This window comes from Elephas maximus, chromosome 19, assembly GCF_024166365.1.
Source record: "Elephas maximus indicus isolate mEleMax1 chromosome 19, mEleMax1 primary haplotype, whole genome shotgun sequence".
NCBI lineage: Eukaryota > Metazoa > Chordata > Mammalia > Proboscidea > Elephantidae > Elephas > Elephas maximus.
The window spans coordinates 65009490-65027728 of NC_064837.1; the positions used below are offsets into that span (position 1 = coordinate 65009490).

The 18239-nt window shown below is 46.4% G+C and overlaps 1 pseudogene; it reads right to left on the reverse strand.

Annotated features, from left to right (window-relative positions):
* Positions 1 to 304: 304 nt before the first annotated feature.
* LOC126063191 (CMRF35-like molecule 2) lies at positions 305 to 7211 on the reverse strand (annotated as a pseudogene).
* Positions 7212 to 18239: the final 11028 nt, after the last annotated feature.

The following is an 18239-nucleotide window of genomic DNA, read 5'->3' on the forward strand; positions in this document are numbered from 1 at the left end:
AGGGGCTAGGGAGGAGAAAGGAGGACCCAAGCAAGGGGACTGAACCCAGGAGAACCTCATTCCCTCCCCCACTTTGAGGACTCAAAGCAAGTGTCCTCTTAGATTCAGTCCCCACCCCACACCCCTGCAAGGCACAGGAACAAAACCCCCACAAGACCCAAGGTGCCCCCAAAGTCCAGGCACTGCTCCTCCTGCCCTGGGGCCTGGAGTCCAAAGGTCTCTCTTATCTGATCTGAAGGGCTGTATCCCTGTTCAGGGCATTCCTGGGGACGGTGCCCTGCGGGTCCTCCTGGTCGGGCTGACTCTATTTCCCCCCAGAACCTCTCTGAGGTCTGTTTACCCAGAGGACAGCACTGAGCACGCTCAGGAACAGGGGCACCTTCAGGAAGACCAGGAGCAGGAAGTAGGCACTGCTAAGCAGGAACCTGTGGGGGACAAGGTGACAAGCAGGGAGCTGCCTCCTCGAAGGAAGCCCCAGAAACCTCCTCTCCTCACGTCTCCCTGCACTCTGACTCTAGAGCCCAAATAACTCAGGATCAAGCCGGAAAGGACCCACGCCAGAGAAGCCCCTCTCTGGGGCCCCTATCCCCATATTCTGTGATCAAGACCTGCCCTTGGGACTCTCTACAAAGAGACATGATAGAGAAAAAGGAAGAAGGACCCAGGTGGTCCCTGCTTTCCAGAGCATGTTCCTGAGCCCGCCTCTCTGTCCCTTCCCCCTCACAGTTTCCCCTTTATCAATCAACTTCTTGAAACCAGTCTTTGCCCACACTTTAAAGCCCTCGCCCCTCCACCCCTCCTCTACAGGGCCTGGCAGAAGCATCACAACCCTTTCTGGGTATCTTTGAGAGGGGAGTGTGATCAGACCCAACCTGCAGCCTGGAGCCAGCCGTTCTCCCCACAGACCCCAAAGGCAGCTCCTGGTAGCAGAATCCCCAGAAAAGCAGACACCTTTAAAGGTGACTCCAGATTAGGGACTCTGGAACCAGGACCCCGAGTCCAGAACCAGTGGGGAAGAAGAGGGGAAAGGGTGGGGATGGGCAAAGGGGTGGCATGTCCTCCCAAAACCAGCCTCTGGCCTATATCCCTCCATCTGCCCTATAGGGGAGGGGCTCACAGCACAAGTGACATTTTCCACCCAGAATCCACCTGCAGCCTTGGAGAATATGGAAACTAGGACCAGGTTTGGAGGAAAGCCCAGCACACGGTGAAGGTTTCAGGACATGGGTGCCACCACCAGCCCCCACCCCAGGGTGCCCAGTAAGGCACTGAGCCCCCTCCCACTATGGTCTCCAAGATGTGGGCCCTTGCCCTGAGTGGTGGGCCAACAGGGCGCTGAAGTTCTATCCAGCAGTTCCCAGAGGGATGGTGGGAGATGTGACTGGAAGTGTGGTCCCCTCTGTTGCTAAAAGAAAAATCACACATCAGGTGACCACTGCTCTCCCCACCGGGCTCCAGGAATCTGATTCACATGGAGTCACTCACTCACAGAAGGGGCTTAGGAGATAGCCTAAAACCAGACCCAGACTACCTGCTGGGTTAAGCGTGGGCAAGGAAAGTTTTCCACCCCCACCTCATTTCACTTCACCTGCCCCTCAGGACCCAAATGAGCCTTTCCCAAAACTTCCCACAAAAGTCACCTCCAATAAGCCTAAGGTCTTTCTTTGCATCCCAAGTCTAACTCTGCCTGGGGTGAGGGCAGGGACCTCTCAAGGGCTTCTCTAGCCAGATGAGGAGCCCCAAAGGAAGAAGGGGAGAGGAAGTCTGAAGAAAGATGGCTCAGCCTGTAGTCCAGGGAACCTCACAGAGACAATGCGTGGAGGTTCAGAGCACCCCCTTTTATGTGGAGACTATTTGAGGCCACCTTACCCACCAGTAGCGAGGGCAAGTAAAAGAGCAGGAAATTCAGTGTAGTGGTTGTCACCAGATCCTCCCGAGGACCTCATTGTCCCAGACGACTGGCATGACCTATACCCTCACCCCCACTCTACCTCCACCCATGATGCCCAAAACAGAAGCTCAGGCCTTCATAAAGTGCCCAACAAAGGCTTTATTTCACCCAACAGTCATTGGCCTCCTTGCTGTTGGAGATTCATTGATAGAAATGATACCATCCCTGCCCTTAGGGAAGGGAAGAGACACATAATCTGCTAGGCTAATTCCAATACAAAGTGGTGGGCACTGGGGTGGAACTCTGTACCAGGCACAACAGGAGCACAAAGGAGGAAACATCCCATTCATCTGCTTTCTGGGTAAGTGGAAAGGAGGAATGAGAAATGGGGTGTCACCTGGAGGAGGTTGCGGGGACATGAGATGCATAGTTTAGGACAAGAGGGTCATGAACATGTTTATAGACTGAGGTGAAGGAACTGTGAGAAAGAAGAGGCTGAGGACAGGATACAGCATGAATAATTGATGGAGGGAGAATATGGATGTGAAAAGAGAGAATTAGACTCAAGGGGATAGGGAGGCAAGGAACCATGGGGTGAGAATCCAGTCTTAAGTGTGATTGTCCTTGGACAGGAGGAGGAAAGCCTTATCCTCATCCCAAAAGGGAAAGAGGGAAGGATGAGGTAGGCTGAACATGTCTGTAGGTAGAGAAGGAAAGAAATTGAGGGTTCCTGCCTGATATCCTGTGTGGTCTTGGTAAGGTAGAAGCATAGGAGGGTAATACTAGAAACCATGAACTTCTATTGATACCATATGTACCATTTTGTGACTTTTTTCCAGCAGTACTGAGAAAATGAATTTCAGGGTAGGGTGATCATCTTGTCCTGGTTTGCCTGATACTTTCTAAGTTTTAGCACTGAAATTCCAGTTTTCTGAGAAACCTCTTAGTCTTGGGGAAATCAGGATGGTTGGTACCCTAATTGGCCCAGAAATGGGAGTTTTGTAGTGGATGCAGAAATGGTACCTGGGAGTTGAGGGTGCCTATAAAAGAAGAAGATATGGTGTACCATTTGTGTTCAAAGTTTCTAAGGAAGGAAGTGAGGTCAGTGGCAGGGTGGAGAGATAATAAATTGGGAGAAAATAGACAAAATAGAGGAAAGGATCAAAGGACTGGAGGTGTCTGTGAAGTTGAGGATAGGTATAGTGTAAGTGGGAGAGGACTGATCGATAGAAAGTTGTCAGAAAGTAGAATATTTCAGTGCAGGACTCTGGGCATGGACCAGTTTAGAGTGATGACAAGGTTTACGATGTTGCCATGGGTGGAACTCTGAAAGAGAGTGTACGTGAAGGTCACTGAAAGTAAGAAGGTCAAGGAACCCGAGGCAAGGGTGTTTGACAAGTTATTTATTAAAACCTTCCAAGGTGATGGCAGGGGTTGGAGTCACTGAATGTCAAGGGGTAACCTGGACGCCAATAGATGGAATGTCAAGGAGAGGTAGAGGGTGAGTGTGGCCACGTGACACAAATTTTAAAGGGCACAGATGGGAGCATACCAAAAACCAAAAACCAAACCCACTGCCGTCCAGTCAATTCCAACTCATAGCGATCCTATAGGACAGAGTAGAACTGCCCTGTAGAGTTTCCAAGGAGCGCCTAGCAGATTTGAATTGCAGACCTTTTGGTTAGCAGCCGTAGCACTTAACCACTACACCACCAGGGTTTCCAGGTAAGAGGTGTGAAATTGGAATGGGTAGCTGGGAGAATGTGGACATGGTTTCATGGCCCCAGAGCCTGTGGGGTGTAGAAGAGAGTGGCATCTACTCAAGAAGGCTATTAAACAAGAGGAGTTTTCCTAAGGGAGGCCAATTTCAGGACAACATGGTGGAGGGAATGTTCTGTGAGGAAGCTGAAGATGTATGGGAGTTTGTTTCCTTTGGGACAGTTCTTCTGAGGAGTACAGTGGAAAGAACTTTGGCTCATCCTGGAGGGGCCTCCACAGGCAAGAGGGTGAGACCCAGGTCCTATAAGAGCGGGGGTGCTCATAAGCTATGCTCTCCCCATCACAAAGCTGAAGGATCAGCCACCTCCCTCCCTGCCCACATCCCAGCTCCACAAAGACTGAGGACAAGACCCAGAGACACATGTTAAGTATAGCTCCCCTCCACTCCACCCCTATCCAGTTACATCCTATAATTCTACTGCTGGAGTGTGGGGAGCTCTTACCAGGAGAAACGGACACCTTAGCCTGGACCAAGGGGCCATGTGACAACACATCCAGGATCCACACTGTCTGAATTCTGCACCAGTAAACCTAGTGTCATCTGCATTGAGGTTCTCCATGGTCACCAAGAGGGCGAGGTTATCAGCATGGTCTCTGATGGTCACATAGCCATTCCTCTCTTCTTTCTCTTCTCCTTTGGTCTCCATAATTATGTCACATGTTGTGTCATACTGTTCTTGGCACCAGTATTTGTTATACTCCTTGTATACCTTCTCATACAGACACTACATGCTCACAGGGCCCCCTGTGATGCCGTTCACAGTGCCGGGACCCATCAGAGACTGACAACCTGGAAGACACAAGCCCACATCCCAGGTCTCCATCCTGATGGGCCCATCAGAGCTTCCCCTGAAGCTCGAGGAGTAGTGGATATAGGAGAGCAATTGGCTCAGAATGGAAATACCAGCTGATGTAGCAGAGTGAATAGCAGGAAGTACCCTGGGCTGTTTTGTGACTATTAACAGTTTAGCTTTAATCTAGACATTCTCATGGTCAGAGGAAGGAGCTCTGTGGGGGAGGCAGATCTGGGACTTCAGTCTCAGCTCTTCAACTTAGCTGAAATGTCATGGGCTAATCCCTTCACCGCCTCATCTGTCAAATGGAAATAAAGTTGCCTGCCCTGCCTAGATCACAAAGTTGTCAGAGGGTCAGGTTGTGTCACAGATTTGAAAGTGTAGACTGTGAAATGCATAATAAATAAGAGTTTGCCCATTTTATGTTGGAATTCACTTCATTCCTCCATATTGGACTTCATATCACTTCCTTTGTCCTTTTCCTCCTCACCCTGCAACTGTCCCTTCTTTCTTTTCATCTTTTTCTCATTCCTCATTCTCAGGCTGACAATACAACCTCTCAGGTCCCATCCAGAAATTTAAAGTGATCACAGTTTTCCAGTTAGTTTGTAACAACGAATAGGTGCGATGCGTGGAAGAGTATGCTGAGAAAGAAAGCAAGGAGCTGAGCCAGGAGCAGTAACAGAAAAAGAGAAGCTCTAGAACATCTGAGCCCATGAGGAATCTCCAGTTGCAAATTACCCTGGATGAAAAGTGAACCTGTGGGCTTGGAGAGGTCAGTCTGCTCCACACAAGGGAGATGGGAAAGAGATTTCCAGCTTCAGTTTAACTGCACCCAGGCTAGGGCATTTAGATAAAAATTATCAGATTTAAGCAAGAGGGAAGCACAAGCAGTGATCTGCCAGTAAACCAGCTCTCGGGGATGGGGGTAGACAGCCCTGATTTGTATGTTGCCTTTGCTGATTCCTATGGTGTAAATATTCTCACCACGGCTGATTGCAAGCTAACAACATGCCGTCACCGAAGGCAGAGTTCGGAAGACATACCCATAATCGCTTTTTTGAGTTGGTATAAGCAGCTCCAGTCACCAATGCTTTGAGTGCCTGTTTAATTAATTATGGTGATTCACAAACTGTCCACTGCACTCTTCATTCTGTCCATTATCATCATCATCATTATCTAAGACTTTTTGAGTACCTTCAATGTGTAAGGAGATGCATCTCTCTTAAATGTCTTTCTGAGTTTAGGATCATAGATTATAGGGGCCTAAGAGAACTTAGAGATCTATCACCCAGTCCACGCTCACCTTTTATTGACAAGAAAACTATCTTTTGGCTAATGTCACCAGCTAGTCTTCCTCCTTTGAATCTCTTCCTTTCTCATCAACCACCCGGGAAGAGTCTGGTCATCATGTTGGGCATCATGAGGGAATTCAACCATAAAATCATTCTGCTAACATGAAGAACATCTTCTATTTTTTATCCTAAACTTATTTTCCACAGAAAAATGTGCACTCATGCACTTCAAATGTATTTTTAAAAATACATCCTGAAGATCCAGTCTTTGCAGGACAATTTTATTTTCTTGTTTGCCTCACACCTTGTTCCAGGAAGGATTTAAAGTAGATGTTTAGGATGGCATTTTAGACCTTTTTTTTTTTTTTTTTTTGTATTGTGCTTTAGGTGTAAGCTCACAGCTCAAGTTAATTTCTCATACAAAAATTTATACATATATTGTTACGTGACATTAGTTCCAATCCCCTACAATGTGATGGCACACTTCCCCTTTCCACCTGAGTTCCCTGTGTCCATTCAACCAGTTCCTGGCCGTTCCTGCCTTCTCTTCATGCCTCCCACCAGGAGCCCCCATTTGGTCTCGTGTATCTGATTGAACTAAGAAGCACACTCTTCACAAGTAATATTTTATGTTTTATAGTCCAGTCTAATCTTTGAAGAGTGGGCTTTGGGAATGGTTTTTGTTCTGGGTTAACAAAGTGCCTGGGAGCCATAGCTTCGGTGGTTCGTCCAGCCTCAGTTAGACCATTAAGTCTGGTCTTTTTACGTGAATTTGAGTTCTGCTCTGCTCTTATCTCCCATTCCCTCCAGGACTCTCTGTTGTGTTCCCTGTGAAGGTGCTCATTATTTCCTTCCAACAGACCCTTCCAACCCCTTTAAGCTAAGTTCTGACAAAACAGAACTATTGGCTAATTCCTGAACCTTCCATGATCTTTAGTATCTCTACACTTCTATATACTCCCATTTTCTGTTCTGCCAACTCATTCGGCCTTCAAGACCAACTTGCAATGAAGCCTCGGTGAAGACTTCCATCCTTTCAAGAGCAGAGCTAGAGGTCCCTGTGGTGCATTCTCAGGATGTGTCTGCATCTCTACCACAGCAAGTTCCACACTGTATCAGTTATTTAACTCCCTCATTCAGCACTGAGCCTGAATGCAAATGTCACCTGCAAGTGTTACCCTTAATTATAGCTCTCAGAACAGACAGTTTTGGCACATACTTGGTGCTCAGTCAATATTTGTAGGACTTGTACATCAATGTTTGAATGTGTAGAGGATATATAGACAGATGAATGGACGTAGCCTTCCCATTTCTGCTGACACTTCTCCTCTGGCTTAAACCCAGGACTGACCCTTCTACCTACTATCCTGCCTCCTGAAATACCATGCTCCCGAAGCCCCAGCCTCACTCACCTGGGAGGTGGAGAAGGAGCAGCACTGGGGACAGCCACATGGTCCTATCTCCGTGGCTGCTGTCCCCAGCAAATTCAGGTCCCAGTTGGAATCGAGGTATTTGTAACAGAAACTAGAGTCATCTCACTTCTTTTGTTTAAAATTCGTTTGTGTTTTTCTGTCATCTGCTTCCTTTTCACTGCTCAGAAACTTCCTAATTTTAAGTCTTACTTAGAAAAAAAGGAAGAGAAGCAAAAGACACTTCAGAGAATGAACTAAAAGCAGTGAGGGAAATCTGCTGATTTTTCCCACTATTTAAAGAAAATACAATGTTTAGGTCACACTCTGACCCTTCATGAAATTCAGTCACAATATATGAAACATCCAACAGAGGAGACTCTTTGTCCCCTGCCTCATGCACACTTCTTCCTGCCTGGCACCTCTTCCTTGATCTAATCAGTTGCCCCTTCTCTCTGGCTGCCTACATTAGATCCTAACATTTATTTGCAGACCTAGGGTGAAGATTTCTCATGTTTTCCTTTCAACCACTTTTTCCTATACAGATGACCCTATACTTTCTTCTGAGTCAGTGTCCTCCCTGGGCTCCAGACCTAACACTCCTGTGGGGAACCTCTACCTGACTGTACACTATTAACTGAGTTAAGTAAAGGCCATCATTAAGAGCATAGATTCTGGAGTCACACAAACTCAAATCCCATCCCCATCATTTACTAACCATGTGCCCTTGGGCATGTTGCTAAATCACTCTCATCCTCAGTTTTCTCATCTGTAAAATGAAATAATAGTAATAATTCTTTTCTCAAAGAGTTTCCATAGGAAATCAGTAAGTTAATGCAAGCAAAGTGTTGGCACAGTGCAGGAACATAGTAGCTACTCAGTAAAGATTTTTAGACTAGTCCTGGACCACTGAAATAGCTTTCCATCCCAGCCAGCTATATATCCCCTCCAATCCAATTTACACATCAAAAGCATGTTCTTTTCTAAGATGCAGGTGTCTGAAAATAATTCCAGTGATAGCCCCCAACAGGTGCTTCCACTTCTTCTCTTTCCCAAGATGGAGGTCCATAGTGTAACCTTCACCATCTTTCAGAACTCTCTACCGATCATCTGGCATTTCAAACCTTTGCTACAAAAGCATAAATTCTTGTCTCCTCTCTTTTACCATATCTGATGAAATATGATATACGGGATTGAGTCCTGGATTGGGACAATAAAAAAACATGGGTCCCAGTCCTATGTATATTACTCGTCACTCCCCTACAGGACCCAGAATGAGTAGAGCTGATGTTCGTGTCCCACTGTGCCATTTCTTCAGCATAGACAACGGCTGGAGGCCTCAGTTCTCCCCAAGAAGAGGATTGAACAAATCTCCAACTCCTTCAGTCCTGCTTTTATGCTGTTTCCTTCTGCTTTTTTTTTTCCCCCCAACCCAATATCTGGAGTTGTTTATAAGATAAATGAAATGGGAGTGAACAAAGGCAAGAATGGATGGTTGAAAAAATATATAAAAATATGCCCAATGTGGTCACATTTCCTTATGATCCAAGAAAGTCCAAATTCCAGGCAATATGGCAGACTGGGAAACCCTTGTGGCCTAGTGGTTAAGTTCTATGGCTGTTAACCAAAGTGTCACCAAAGTGTCAGCAGTTCAAATCCACCAGGCGCTCCTTGTAAACTCTATGGGGCAGTTCTACTCTGTCCTATAGGGTCGTTATGAGTTGGAATTGACTCGATGGCAATGGGTGGGTTTTATGGCTGATAGAGCTAAAGTAGAAAGACTCCTCTCTAGCTCCAAACATTGAAATTGTGTATAAAATGAAACATGTTTTAATGCATGATTGAAATCAAAATCAAGAAAGAGAAATCCCCAGGTGCCAGAAACGTAAAGGGAACTGAAAGCCAGAACTGTGAACAGGATCTGATGTCAAATGGCTAATGGGGACTACTAGAAATGGATATGGGCTTTAGGAGGTGGAGGAGGGGAGCTGGGGTTTAAACAGCCACTTTGGGACAGGGGCCAATGCTTCAGGTCCGTACCAGGTGGGGAGCTGGAGAAGAGCTCTCTGTATAGAGCTGGGTCCATGAAGAGTCATCACATCCATGAAGCCAGGGAGGGGAAACTGCATCGACGGGCTCAGGAAGGCAACAAGGCATCTTGGCCACCTAAGGAGTTGAAAAGCCTGCCATGAGAACTGGCACTTTTAGCTGCACTACATAGAGATGTACGACTCAAAGTCCCAGTTTCCATGGTATGGAGGTCTCAGGTAAAGAATCGGTGTAAAGGGAGGTTGATAAATGATGAGGCTCATAGGACCTTGAAAGAGTTAAACACAAAACCACAGCCACACCCCCAGTCCATCACCTGATTTCCTACAGACCCATGAGCTAAGGGCCATCAAAAACAAGGGAAATCCTCGATGAGATGGATTGACACAGGAGCCACAACAATGGATTCAAACCAGGGCTTCCACTTGTTAGGTCCGGCTTGAACCCCTGCTGAGAATTTGCATTTCTAACAAGTTCCCAGGCGATGCTAATACTTCTAGCTACAGATCAATTCTTAGAACCACTAGTAGAGCAGTAGGTCTCAAAATTTTATTATCCATAAGAATCACCTGGGAATCTCGTTAAAATGTACATTTTGATTCAGTGTATCTGGGGTGGATATGCAAATTCTCCGCAGGGGTTCGTACTGGAATGAACAGATTCAAAGCCCTGGCTTAAATATACCAACGATCATGAAGATGGCTCAGGACTAGGCACCATTTCTTTCTGTTATACATTAGGTCACCATGAGCCAGAGCAAAGTCCATGGCAGCTAACAACATGAGCTAAAGATGGGTTTTACATTTATAAATGGTTGAAAAAGATCAAAATAAAAATTGTTATTTCATGACATATGAAACTAAAATTTTGAAGTATATTGATAACTTCTATTGAAACACAGTCACAATCATTCCCTTAAGTATTATCCGTGCCAGCTTTTGTTCTACAACCGTGGAATTGAGTAATTATGCAAGAGATCAATGGCCTACAAAGTCAAAAATGTTTACTATCTGACCCTTTGCAGGAAAAGTGCGCCAGCTGCTGGGTGAGATACCCAAGAGAATAAGTGAGGAGGGCGAGAGCTGAGTTACCAGGCTCTGCAACCTTTATAGATTAAGGGGAGGAGGGACAGTTAAGTAAGGAGGAATGAGTGAAGCAGCAGAAGCCCTGGTAGCCCAATGGTTAAGCACTCAGCTGCCAACCTGAAAGGTCAGCAGTTCAAGTCCACCAGAGGTTCTGAGGAGAAAAGAGCTGGCAATCTGCTCCCATAAAGAATACAGCCTAGGAAACCGTACAGGGCAGTTCTGCTCCATTCTGTAGGGTTACTAAGAGTCGAAATCAACTCCAGGATGTACATAACAACAACAGTGAAAAAAAAACAGTGAAGCAGGGGAAAATCCAGGACAGCCTGAAAACAAAGAAAGGAGCAAGTTTCTAGAAGGAAGGAGTGATGGACTGAGCCAAATGCCGCTGAGAGGTAGAGTAAGATGTGGAAAGAGAAGATGCCTTTGGATTTGACACCAAGGGAGGTTGCTGGTGCCCTTGTCCAGAGCGTCTCAGTAGAGTGGTGGGGAGAGAAGCCAGAAGGAAAAGGTTATAGAGCAAATGAGAGAGTAGGAAGGTTAGTGTCAGTGAGTGTGGGCTGTGTTCTTCAAGAAACTCTAAGGAGGAAAAAAAAAAAAAGGAGGAAAGCAGAGGGAAATGGAGAGGGCTGGGGGCTAATGGGCGTGTTTTTATTAAGAGGGAATCTAGTCCCTGGGTGGTACAAATGGCTAATGCGCTCAGCTCCTAACCAAAAGGTTGAAGGTTCAAGTCCATCCAGAGGCTCCTCAGGAAAAAGGCCTGGAGATCTACTTCCAGAAAATCAGCCACTGAAAACCCTATGGAGCACAGTTCTGCTGTGACATACATGGGCTCACCATGAGTCAGCGTTAACTCCGCGGCAGCAGGTTTATTCCAGTGTGGAGACAGACTGAGTGGGCAGGTCTGCTGGAAAATCTGTCTTTTTTGATGGGCAGGCTCCAGGATATCATTCTGTTTCTTGTAGAATATAAAATCCAAGCACAGAGACAGATTTAATCACACAAAATTAAAAAAAAAATGAAAGTATACAAAAAAAAAAAAAGACAAAATAAGATAAATTGAATCAGGAATGCCAAAAAAAATTACTACACAAAGAGCTGATGCAAATCAAAAAGAAAAATACTAAAACACTAAAAAAAAATTGCCAAAGGCCATAAGCCCTTGCTTCACAAAGGAAAAAATACAAAGGGCTAATATTCAGCAGAAAAAAAAATTGCTTAACCTCACTGGAAATCAAACATATGAATATATTGAATAATAAAATCACTAAAATTTCCTCAATTAGCCAAAGGGTGGTGATGTGGGCACCCCATGTACAGTCAGTGGCTGACACACTGCTCTAATTCTGCAAAGCAATTGGGCAATAAGTCTGAAGAACTCTAAAAATGAACTTTGCCTTTGCCTAATAATTCTACTTCTCATAATCTAAGAAAAAAATTGGAAATGTGGACACATGTTAGTGAAAAATCAGAACGATCCTAGTCATCCAACAACAGGATGCTATGTAACTATTATAGGTACTGTGTAACTATTATGGAAACCCTGATGGAGTAGTGGTTAAGAGCTACCGCTGCCAACAAAAACAGTCAGCAATTCGAATCCGCTAGATGCTCTTTGGAGACCATGTGAGGCAGTTCTACTCTGTCCTATAGGGTCGCTATGAGTCAGAATTGACTCAACGGCAATGGGTTTTTTTTTTTTTTTTTAATAACTATTATAGGTAGGTATGTGGTATAAGTTGCCCTGGTAGTGCAGTGGTTAAGAGCTCAGCTGCTAACCAAAAGGTCAGCAGTTCAAATCCACCAGCTGATCCTTGGAAACCCTATGGGGCAGTTCTACTCTGTCCTATAGCGTTGCTATGAGTCAGAATTGACTCAACAGCAATGGATTTTTTGGTTTTGATATAAAGGAAATAATAGTGGACAACAAAATCCATTAAACTTTGGGATTGATGTCTAAATCACTATTGTTAAAGTGGTTATTGTATTTCTTGAGAATGCTAAAATTAATCCTTGGAAAGAAGATACACAAGATAAAAAAAAAATATATTAAAAGCCAGTTTCTGGGTCTCCGAGTGTGGATCTGCACAGATCTTTATCACATCCTGTGCAAATTCTAGGGGAGAGGATGGCAGCTGAGTAGGCGGATTCTGTTCAGCCACTGAAGGGTGTGGACCTCTCTTCCTGGGTGGGTTTCTGGCTGCAAGTAGAGAATCAAATGTGCCAATGGACAGCAGAGTAGGCAGCTTCCCACATGGGGAAGGGATTTGAAGCTTCTGGGGAAAGGTCTGGGCTGACCCTCAGTATCTCAGGAACAACAAATGGCAGAGCTGCTGCAGCTGGGTAAGGCTGGACAGGGTGCTTCATAACGATAGCGGTGCTAGGAGCCTTTCCCAAATTGATTCTAGTGTTCACAACAGAGCTATAAGGTAAGTACATTATCCCCACTTTACAGATGAGAAAACAGAGGCTCAGGGAGGTCCTGAAACCAGGATCATCTACACAAGCTCACAAACCCCAGGTTAGTTTGTTGTCCTCTGGGAGAAATCAGTGCAGCAAGCAGGAAACCTGCTTGTAGAGGAGACCCAGAGCTCAGGGGCAAGGAAGTAGGGAGGTCACTTTCCCAAAGGAAGCACAGTCCTCATTCCCGTAGCACCAATGCCCTTTAGAAGAGCCTGCCAGCTGAGGGCCAAGGCTGAACCATGCACAGCATGACTCAGAATGACACCACTATCCAGACGTCTACCTGATGCCCAGACCTGCTCTGCTTGGGAGCAGAGTGAGGCCGAGAGAGCTCTAGCTTCTCAGCATCATCAGGGACCCCACCGGAAACACCTGGAACAGGTATATTTGGGGCAGGCAGAAAGGGAAGAGGCTTCACACCCAGGAGAAAAAGCTCCTCATCTCATTTTCTCCCAGGCATGCCAGGGAGGAGGTGGAAGCTGGGCCAGTCCAAAGAGCACAGAGCAGGGAGGGACTAACTCCTGGACAGGCAGCCACAGGTGGGGTTGAAGGGTGGGTCTCAGGATGGTGGTCTCCTCCACCTCCCATTCTATGGCACAACACACGCCAGGCTGCAGAAGACCAGCACTTCCAGGAGGTCAGCTGCAGGAAGTAGAGGGGTCTGGGCAGGGGAGATGGAACAACACAAGTAAGATGCCTCCCAAACTACAGATATCTGAGCCCCTCCCCACTCCTCTTATTGCTCCACAATGGGTAGTCCCTGAATAGGAGAAAACTCAGAAAGTTCAACTCTAAAATTAAAAAAAAAAATTAGATACCTGCCAATGTAGGTCACCACAGCCATCAACAGTTGCCATAGGGTGAGTTTTGAATCATGGCAACCCCACATGCGTCAGAGTAGAACTATGCTCTATAGGATTTTTAGTGGCTGATTTTTCAGAAGCAGATTGCCAGAACTTTCTTTCAAGGCACCTAGCCAGTCCTGAGCAAAGGAAAATGAAGCTAATAACAAACATGAGATCAGAGTTGCCTATTCTTATTAATATTTCATTTTAAGTTGTAAAGTTATCAGAAAAGGGGAAGAGCTCGTTGAACAGAAAATGATCCAAAACCACAGCCACGTTTTCCACAACCACTTTTCCTTTTAAGAACCATGTACCTCTAAAGAGACACTCGAGATAAAACCCGCTGCCATCAAGTCAATTCCGACTTATAGCGGCCCTAACTGCCCCATCAGGTTTCCAAGGAGCTGCTGGTGGATTCGCACCACAAACATTTTGGTTAGCAGCCATAGCTCTTAATCGCTATGCCACCAGGGCTCCTGAAATGAAATTAGTAGATAAGAAATCAGATCTTGAACAATGAGTAAAATAGGCGGAATCCAAATAAAACCATGGAGACGAAGAGTACTGTGAGTCAAACTTTAAGAAAGTATCGGTTAGAGAGAGATTTTTGCCAGTCCAACTCTTGAAAGGATCCAAAGCAAGCTCTTAGAAGAAGTTTCTGTGGAAATAGATCACCCGGCATTGAGAGAGGTGAACGCTTCAAACACTGTCTCAAATCCAGACCCTAGGGCTGGAAAGTGTTGCAGAAGTTGACATATGTTTGAGAGAAAATGAGCAAACCTTTGAAATTAGATTTGGTGGTTCCCTTGTTTTAAAATCGTCAATGTCACCCCTTTGCTACAAACAAGCCCAGACTCTAACTGGTTGCTGATGAAAGTCAGCTCCAGCTCAAGGCAGCCCCATGTCAGAGTAGAACTCTGCTCCACAGGGGTTTCAACAACTGATTTTTCGGTGGTAGATGGACAGACCTTTCTTCTGAGGCACTCCTGCGTGAACTTGAACCTTCAACCCTTCAGTTACCAGTTGAGCATGTTAACTGTTTGTGCCATCCTGGGACTCCTCCAGACTCTTTAGCTTGATGCAAAGCCCTTTAGGATCCAGCAAATGATACGGTGCAGAAACAGCAGGAGTGAGATAATTGATGTCAAGTGCCAAGTGCATAATAAATATTAGCAACATGTAGCCCTGTGGGATGGCAAAACATTACCCACTTCCCTAGTTAGCAGTGAAGAGCAAAGGCGTAGATATCCCCCAGGAGACCAGCCCCTTCGGGTAGGCAGGTAAGTGGTTTCAGGGGACCTGTGTGGTACCTGCTATTCTGGACTTTCTGTATTGTGTCTCTTTGTCTCCATCCCCCTACCCCACCCAGGGAGACTCTGTAAGTGGCAAGTCTCAGCCCCATTCTCTTGGGTGACAGAGAAGTGGCAGAGCTGCAAAGAGACCCATGGTACTGTCTCCCTGGCTCCGGACCTCTATAAACCAACCACAGAATATCCACGTCTTTGTCTTCTGATTTCTCACCTAGGAGTTCCAGCCTTCGACTCTCTCACTTTCCATCTATACTTTCTCCGTTAGTTGCTTCCTTCCTCTGCTGTCTCTTGGTTTTAAGTTACAAAGTTATACAAAAGGGGAAGAACCTGTTGCAAAGAAAGCGACCCAAAACCACAGCCACCTTTTCCCACAACCACTTCTCCTGCCAGAGGGCCCACCCACCACAACAGGGCCCAATTCCAGTGCTGGGGGATGCCATTCCTGCTGGTCCACAATGCCCTTGGTTCTCAGTGATGCAGCTGGCCCAGCTCCAGCCCTGCCCAGTGGACGTGCCTGCCCATGAGGGCCAAAGAGCAGATCCTCTTGAGGGGTGGTTTCTGGCCTCGTTATGACCAAGGTTCCCATTGCTCACAGCTCAAGCCTCTTAGACCTTGATACCTTTCTTGGTGTCACACAGAGAAGAATATGGACATACACAATTCTTAGAGCTCTGGAGGTCAGAAGTCTGAAATCCGTTCCACTGGACTAAAATCAAAGTGTCAGCAGGGCTTCTTTCTGGAGGCTCCAGGGGAGAATCTATTTCCTTGCCTTTTTCCAGCTTTTAGAGGCCACTCACACCCCTTGGCTGTTGGCCCCACATCACTCTGATCTCTGAAGCAGATGCTGTCACATCTCCTTCTCTGACTCTGACCCTCCTCAGTCCCTCTTATAAGGACCTTTGTGATTACAATGGGCCCACTGGATAATCCAGGAGAATCTCCCCATCTCAAGATCTTTAACTTAATCACATCTACAAAGCCCCTTTTGCCAAGTAAAGTAGCTTATTCACAGGTTCTAGGGATTAGGATGTGGACATCTTTCAAAAAAAAACCCCAAACCCACAGCTTTCAAGTCAATTCCAACTCATACTGACCCTATAGGATAGAGCAGAACTGCCCCATAGAGTTACCAAGGCTGTCACAGACTGCCACGTCTTTCTCCCATGGAGCAGCTAGTGGGTTCAAACTGCCAACCTTTCAGTTAGCAGTGGAGCAGTTAACCACTGCTCCACCAGGGCTCCCGTGGACATCTTTAAACCTGTTGCCATTGAGTTGATTCCAACTCATAATGACTCTGTAAGATAGAGTAGAACTACTCCATAGGGTCTCCAAGGAGTGGCTGGTGGATTTGAACTGCCGACATATTGGTTAGCAGCCGAGCTCTGAACCACTGCACCACCAAGGCTCCGTGGACATCTTTAGGGGGTCGCTATTCTGCTGAATAATGGAGCTTGGAAGGGAGGGCAAATAGAGCCCACTCCCTTTCTCTTTTAGCATCCAGGTCCTCTCTTACTCTCTAAACATCATGTTATTCTATTCCAAGGGTCTCGTGATCACCCACTAGTTTGGTGATTCACTGGAAGGACTCACAAGACTCAATAACAAGTTATACTCATAACTAAGGTTTATTAGAGCAAAGGATATGGTGTAGGAACCACAGGAAAGAGCGCAGACTAAGGCTAAAGGGTCAGGCGCAGGCTTCCTGGTCATCTCACTCTGCAAGGATTGCACGAACATGCACTTCTCTCCAGCTGCAAACCACGGACGCATGTAAGCTGTCCCCACCCAAGGAAGCCCACTTGAGTCTTGGAGTCCAGAGTTCTTAAAGACAGCCAGTCAAGTAGCTACACAATCAGCCACTGTACAGACCCAAACCCGGCACAGGTACACATCATGAATCTTCATGTTTACTTTAAACAATGCTGACAACCTGGTACAGACTGACCCCCTATCTCAGGTGCAAGAATAGCTTCACTCGTCAGTGACTATGTGAACATTCCAGGAGTCAGTTCTTAGACTTTGGTCAAGGGTCATTGCCCCAGCTCTAGGCATCCCCAAAGATAAGCAAGAACAGAGTAAAACAGACCTGCTGTGTTAACTCTTTTTCTGCAAGAACAGGGTAAAACAGACCTGCTGTGTTAACTCTTTGTGTGAACATTCCTCAAATGGGGGATGGGGACATCCCCTCCCCACCATCACCCCATGCCCAGGTGGGGTAATCCTGGGTTCACCAGTGACTTCGACTCACTCCACATCAACACACATTTTTGTGTGCCTTCTGTATGTCAAAGCACAGGTCAAAAACAAAAAACAATTCCTGGAAATCTTGGGCCATCAGCTTTAGCAGAGAGTAACCTTTGATGCAGGAGCCCTGGTGGTACAGTGGTTAAGCGGTTGGCTGCTTACCAAAAGGTCAGCTGTTCGAATTCACCAGCCACTCCTTGGAAACTCTATGGGGCAGGTCTACTCTGTCCTATAGGGTCGCTATGAGTCAGAATCAACCCTATGGCAGCAGGCAAAACTTTGAAGAAGATTTCTGGTTAAAGCCCAAGAAAGAGTGTGAGGGAAGGGATAAATTCTAAGTCCTTTGCTTTTCAGGCTTTGTCCCCTGCTCACTTCAACTCAGCTTTGTCTGGGCTCCTTCGTAAGGCCCTCTGTGTGCCATGGAAAAGGAAACCACTTATGTAGGTGCAGCCAGAAGCTGAGAGGTCCATTGCCTTGTTAGTGCACTTGTAAAAAGGTATAAGGATCTCTTTCTTAAACTACAAGTAATGTGCTAACCAGCTAATAGCCTGTGGCCACACCTATCTGGGGTAGGGGGAAGTGTTGGGGTGCCATTCACGATTCTCGCCCTGGAGGAAAGAGGCCATGTCACCTCATCAGTGGTCTGCCATTGGAGACCCAAAGGCAGTTGAGTCTCACCTGTTCAACATTTTTCCAACAACTTGGAGGAAGATATAGATACAGGTGTAATTCCTCTGGATGGTCACATAAATCCAGGAGTGGAAGAGGAGAAGCTGAGCTGCTATCTGTGGACCCAGGGCATCTGGGCTAAGCCAGGAGGGAGAAAACAACTCCTCCTGGGGGCAGAGTTTAGGCCACCGAGTATGGATGGCAGAGGAGGCAGGAGAGAGGGAAAGGGGAGGGCTCAGCCTGGAGCTGGATCACATCCCCCTTCATGGCCTGCCACAACCTCTTCAGTGAGGGGCTGAGCCCAATGCTGTTTGCAGCAAGGAACCCTCTTCCCAGCACCTACTGCATATGAGGGTGGAGCTCCCAGCTGTCCTTTGGGGTAGGCCCTCCCTTCACCATCCCCTTCCCC